Genomic DNA, 7,045 nt, shown 5'->3' on the forward strand with positions numbered 1-7,045 from the left:
AAAAAAAGGTCGCAACGTTTTTGCAACGCAGAGCAATAATATGTTGCTGTCGATCTTGTTCGATATTGAATCCATTTTGACGCCAATTGCGTAATGGTGCCTTATGAAAGAAGTAGGCAGAGCGAGAGAGAGAAGCGTAAAGGGGTGTTGTGAGCAGTAAGAGAAAGTAACAAGCATGCAGTCCCCAGGAATTGCGTCTGGAAGGCGTTCAGAAGGCGAAGTTCACCCCCTGAAGCGACCGAAAGACGCGGTAGAAAGACTCTTATGCTGAAGCGACCGATCGCTTCAGGGAAGAGCAATTAATTTTGTCTAATTCGAAACTTCCTCTCGCTGCGAAAAATAAAGCTCCCGCCAGTGGGGAATTGTTTTGTCCATTTCGGGAGTCGCAGACAACCTCGATGATGACGCCCATTAAAACCAGTACGTCTTCGGCGCGGACCAAGAAGCATAAAGGAAGGAAAATGCGAACCCCCTCCGTGTCTCGTCTGTTTTGCAGGACACGTCGGCCCCCGTCGGCTTCAAGACCAGCCCGTTTCGTTGGCCGTGTTTGTTACAGTCGCTTACTTTTATTGCCTACGCCACGGAAACGTGGGGTGCCACACGGTAAATGGGCGCATCGTAAACTCAGCAGTCCGCTGCTAACTGTCCGCAGCCGTAAAAGCGGGCAGCCGCCCGCGAACAGCGAGAAGAAAGGGCGAAACACACACACATACATACACCGGGGCGATGATAGTGTCGCGTCTTATTTTATGATTTTGTCTACCGATGACGAAACGCGAAACATTTGTCATTCAAGCCCACGCTCCCTTCGAAGCTCGGCGGGTCGTGCTTTGGTTTGATCTTTTTCTCAAAAATAAGAAGTACAAAAAACTCCCTCCCAGCGCATCTGTTGAAGAACTAAAGATGAAAACAACCACCTTAATGGTAAAAGTGATATTTTAAATGAAAGTGTCGCATCAATATGGCAACCAAAGAAATCGTTTTTTTAGAAATTAGTAACAGAACTTTGTGAAACTTTCCATTTCATTCATTTATAAAGCTCAAAATAAGCTAGCAAAATGTAAAATCACAAACACATTTTGGTGTCACATTGGGGATTGATAACAATGTTTAGCGATTACTGAACATTCATCACAAATGTCGAATCTTCTAGTTACACTTTTATGATTGAAAACGTACAAATTGATTTATTGGTCGCATCGAGATTTAAATCGAGGACAAGGAATCGAATGACAAGTAGGGAATTTAAATCCTTATTATAATTTAAGGTGCGGCTTAGATCTCAAGCTGATAAGTAAATGTACATTATTCTACATGTTTTATTCTAATTTTATTTAGTTTTTATAATCTGCTGTTAGTTTTAAATAGTGTTCAATCCATAAATGAATGAAAAGGCAATACGAAACCTATAGTAATTGCAAACCTGTTTTTTTTTAAATTAGTCTATGTTTTTTGAAAATCATCTGTTTGCTAAATTTTATAAACAGATTTTATCAAAAATCGTTGTGCACACATTTTATCTAACTTTTCGTACTCTTTTAACACGTTCGCTGCCAATAGTGCTACATAGTGGGTGACAGGGAATCCGGAACTTGTCACGAAACTCATATATTATTTCACTAATATAGTGGTAGCGTATGTAAAATGTACAAATTTATCCTTAGGAAGGCTTGCACTATTTGTTATTTGTTTGAAATCAGGTTTCAATATTTGTTTTACATGCAAATTTCTTCAAAAATGATTGTACTAAATAAATGTTCTAAAACCGGTTGGCGTATATACCTTTGTGGGATGCAAATGCATCTTAAATTATCTGTGTTAAAGCTATCAAGTCTTTTATTTACTCATCTACTTTGATTGAGATTCATATATTTTATTTGGATGCGATTTCCTTTTTATGGGTTCAAATCTTTCTTCAAATAACTCTTTTAATTACTTATTCAAACTTTTATTTTGCAGATCAACCTCTTTGCTTTATTTATAAAGATTTTCATTTTGTTTCTTAGGAAAATTCACACTTTAGTCGATTTTTGACGGAGTCATTCTTTGCTCGTTGCTACAAAATGTGAAATTGTTGTTAGTTTAAAGCGAGCGTTCAAGCGTTGGCTGGGGAAACTGAAATTTATATCCTTACGTATTTCTGTTGTGACACGGTTTAGCATATCACTAAAATGGTTAAATTATTACAGCATTTCTACCGAAGCATGTGGTGCACCCGAATAACGGTGGAATATTATAATGGAGCAAAAAAACGAAAAAGCGACAACTGTGATTTCGTTGTCACCAACCAGGCCCTTTATGAGACATTTCCGATGCAAATCCGATAGATTCGGGTGTTACACCCTCGGGGGGAGCAGCAGCTCGTTCGCCCCCTCGGGGCCATTCATAATCCGGCTCGTTATCCGGTGTTGGGTGATCTCATTTTGCAACCCTTGTTCGGTAGTCTTCTGTTAAGGGACTCCGTCGCGAGCGGGGAGGGAGGTACGGTGTATGATTTCGTTAGCAATCTTTTCAACGGAGAGATCGGAAGAAAAATAAAAGCGAATACGAACGATCGCATGATTAACGAGCAGGGACCGGTGCTGCCTATTATTAAATTAGGCTGTGGGGGAGCAAAACAGGGGGTGTGGGGAGGGTGCTGTGTGGCGCCCATCACTCATGCACTCATTTGAGAGAAGTTAAAATTCGTGGAGGGCGTGGCGGGTCGGGTTCCGAAGGTCGCATCTTCATCTGTGGCGGCATGAACCGTTTCGACAACCGTTTTGACGCCTCCAAGTAGGTCGCTGGAGAAGAGGCTGAAGTTGGGCGGGGAGGAAAAAAAAACTCAAGCCGAATAAATTTAATCGAAATAAAAACTGTCCAACCCGATTGCCTCCGAAATGGAAATTAAATCGATTATTTTATTGACCGTTGCCTACAGCATGTCGGTTTATCCTCTTTTTCTCACTTTTATTTTTGTTTTCTCTCCCTCTCTTTGTAATTTCCTTAAGTACCACTATAAGTACTTACTAATTTATAGTATGGAGATAGATCAAAATGTAGTTTAGACGGAATTACATGCATTGCTTTTGTGTTCTTTAGATTTGTAAAATAATTTAAACTTTATTATCCATGCTTTTGAGCACTGCGAATTTATTTGATCAAATAAATATTTCTAGACTTTATATGAGCATCGCTGACAGAGGCGGATCTACCTATGAGCGGACTGAGCGGCCGCGGGGGGCCCCGAGCTTAAGGGGGCCCCGTGATGAAAACCCCAGATCGCAAAAGTAACTAAAAATTTTATTTATTCTCTCAGCGGTACACATACTTTGATCAAAGTTAGTACAGATGTATTTTAATATTGCTTATCCATTGTTAATTTTCATCTAAAACCTTGCCAGAATATGTTTTCATGAATCTTCTTTCTCATCTAATAATGTCCGTTTGACTTCAAATGCTCTCTATTTACGGTCTACCAGCAAAAAAAAAAATTTAAAATGTTTTCGTCATCGCAGTTAAAATTGATAAAAAGATTTGATAATTTGAGAGCGATTTAAAAAAACCCCTATTGCGATTGCGATAAACTTGTTCAGATTGCTTATTTCAGAGTGATTATTTTCAGATAATGAAGATCTAATGTCTGATTTCATAAAAGCAGCAAATATGCGTCCTTTACGTGTATAAAGGATTGCTAAAAATATTTATACATATTGGATTGCTAACTGTTGTAAAAAATAAGTCCAATTTTGGCCATAAGTATAGAAACCCTGGAATAGAGCTATGGAAATGTCTGGAGGCCCCCCGAACGGATTGATCCGCTTCTGATCGCTGTACCCTTTATCCCGCACTGCTGCGTGCAGATACACCTAGTTTTAGCTGCCCGCCATGCGGCAACTTTGCGCAACAGCAAACCTCTTTCTATTTTCCGCTCGAGGGCTAGAGCGTATCCACACTGGCCGCCATCTTCCCGCCGGGTAGTTCTTTTTCCTTCGTGTTCAACATTTACGACCGTTAGCTATAGCGATTGCGATCGCCCGCGAAACCACGCGGTGTCCGATTGGAACAATTGCATCCCGCCGTCTGCCCACCCGCCACCCGCAAGGTCGATCGCGGTCCGAACTGAAGACATATTTATGAGTGCAGCAAAGTGCGGTTCCACCGAAGGAGGAGGTTAAGAGCTAACAGTGGTAATCGATCAGCTTCGGGGCAATCGCTTTTAGGAAATTTGCCTCGAGCCTCTTCAGATGTGCTCGGGTTGGGTTTTGTATCGATAGTTCAGTGTGCAATCGCACGTGTACATCAATGCAATGGCAAAGAAAATGTAATCATTTTATGTTCATTCGAGTTTTTCTAAGCAAACTAAATGGAATACAGTAGACGCCCGGTTGTCCGAGGTAATTATCCATTTTTCATCTGTCGTAATTAAGACTGATTGTAAAACTAAAGCTGAAGTTGAAAAGCAGAAAAACGAAAGGTTTAAATAAATGAGGACGGAGAATTGTTTTCAACACAGTATTTCAGGCGAAAATTTTAGATAGTGTATCAGTTAATTTCAAACCTTCTTCCAGTGCATAAAAAATACGTAACTGAGGGTATAAGTGAGTGTGCGACAGAAGAAAAAATAATAAAAAACCTTAAACGACCACCGATAGTTCACAAAACGAATAATCGGAAGATAAATGTACAGAAAAAACTTGCTACTGCTTTCCTGAAAATTAACTATGGTACTGTTAAGCTACTATTAACATATTCACTTTAGGAATTCGACCAGTTCAAATGATTAACCATTTTCAATCATATTACACATTGTGACATACAGAAAACGAATGTATTGCTCGCTGAACAGACATTTAAAGTAGATACATAAATTCAATTGTTGCTTTGTAAAGTTAATATTGATAAAACCTTCTAGTTTTTCAAAAAAAAAAAAAATGCTTGATTGTTGATTTTTCCATCTTGGTACAATACTGCAGATATTTACGTGATAACTAAGAACTATCAAATGCTTAAGAGCCACAGAGGAAAACTATCACACAAAATATGCCTTGCTCTAATTATTAGGGCTTATTTTTCTGTAATTTTTGTGTGTTTGTTTTTCTTTCTTTTTGTGTAATCGTTTGACCTTTTTTGGCGTTTTTATTTTATACTCTTCCATTATTTCTTCTAAACAGTGCCACTGATTCTAAACTCCTTTATATTTCACAATGTTATCTTCCAATGAGTATGTGCTCTAACAACGTTAAAGCAATGTGAAATGTAACGTTAGTGCAATTAAATGATTTGGATTGTCGTTCTATAAATTGTATAAAACATGCTACAACACGCTTATCGAGTTTTTAGCTCGTTAATAGTTTGAGAAGCACTGACAAAATTGCTAAAAATCGAGAGCAACTTCTTTGAAGGCATTGAAGACGACTTACTCGTGCGGGATGCCACACTCGCACACCTCCTATTATTATCGCATCGGGTCCGGCGGGATGGTTTACTTTCACTTTCGCTTCACCCTTCCCGCCCTTCTCTCCCTCTTCCTGCCAGTGTTTTCTGCTCGAGGATGGCTCTTCGGTGCGCGGCATCATTGCCGTAACGTACATGTTGTCACCCGTCCCGTGCTGCTCCGCTTCGGATGGGATGGCTTTTGTTGCGCGGTTTTGGTCCCCCTTCACCGAAGCCTGCGCTGCCGGATGTGAGGTACTAATGAAGCGACCAGCGGGGTTTTGAATGGGTTCGAGCTCATTTATTATCCGTTGGAAAAAGTAGTCCAAAAGTGGTCGATGTGAAAGGTCGCCGATGGTCAGTGGCTTCTCCGGAGGATTCGGCAGAAACAATTGCCAACAATGCCAATATTCTGCTACGAAATACTTGTACAAACACTCCGGTGGACTTGCTGGTCGTCCGTTTGCATCGACTTATTCCCGTTCTTTGCTCGCGAAAACGCTCGAGTCGGTTCGGAAAAGGTAAAAGTAAGCGTTGGCAAACGGCAGAGCGAGCGCGCACGGCACGCAAAACCAGTTCGGGGCGGCCCAAAACTTGTGCCTGGCTGCGAACATTCCCTCTTCCTTCCCATCCCTTTCCCACTCCTTGGGGGGCGGTGGAACCCTTTCACTATTCTCGCAAACGCGGCGGACAAACCGAGCGATCTAATGCTGCCAGCGTTACGTAACGCCTATGCTTATGGTTTGCCCGCCCGGCTGCCTTTGCGTACCTACATGGGGCATGGTTGAGAGGGACGGGAGGACCGGGAGAGGGAAGGGGTTGGTCGAGATGAAATCATATTGTGCCAGCACAAACACGCCACCGTGCTGGCGGATTTTTTTTCCTTCTTTCCAACCCGGTAAATGTTATTTGTTTGAAACATACTTCGAGCATGCAGAGTTAAACCTCTCAGCTGGCGAGACCACTCGGAGAATGTGTTGAAAGTGTACCACGGTACCCGAAAACTCCTCCCTGCGCAGCTTCATTCTAGCTACATTCAAATAAAACATGTTACTAACGTCAAATTTAAAGTGTAAAATAGCTCAAAATAAACTAGATTATACATTCACGACGAAAATAAACCGACCGACGTCACAAAACTCTGTGAAATGTTACGAAGGACCAGTAAACAACCATTCAAACAGTTGACTGTCATTTCTAGGCAACATTGCGTAAGGAAAATTTGAAGTAAATGACGTTCTGTTATTTACAATTTTCGAATACAACATGCAAGTCTATAACACGTTCCCTATAAATGATAAAGAAGAGCCAGAAACAGCGGGCCAGATCCCTTAAACCATTTATTAATGTTTTGAAAGTCATACTAAACCATTTTTAAATAGGGTATCAATTACCTAATCCGGTAAGAAAAACAAAAAATAAGGTAAATGTCTTTAAAAGTTTAAGCTATATAACACATTTTAAAGTTTAAAGAAGAAAAAAAGATTGTTATAGTCAACAAATCCGATTTTCGCTTTTTTGTATTGACCGATAGGAAATAAATTACGCAACACAATTTAATGAAGTAGATTTTACTGTTAAGTATCCTAAGTTTAGTTCTCGTAGAAATTTACTTACGGATCTATCTTTA

The sequence above is a fragment of the Anopheles coustani genome, chromosome X, assembly GCF_943734705.1.
Source record: "Anopheles coustani chromosome X, idAnoCousDA_361_x.2, whole genome shotgun sequence".
In the NCBI taxonomy this organism is placed as follows: Eukaryota; Metazoa; Arthropoda; class Insecta; order Diptera; family Culicidae; genus Anopheles; species Anopheles coustani.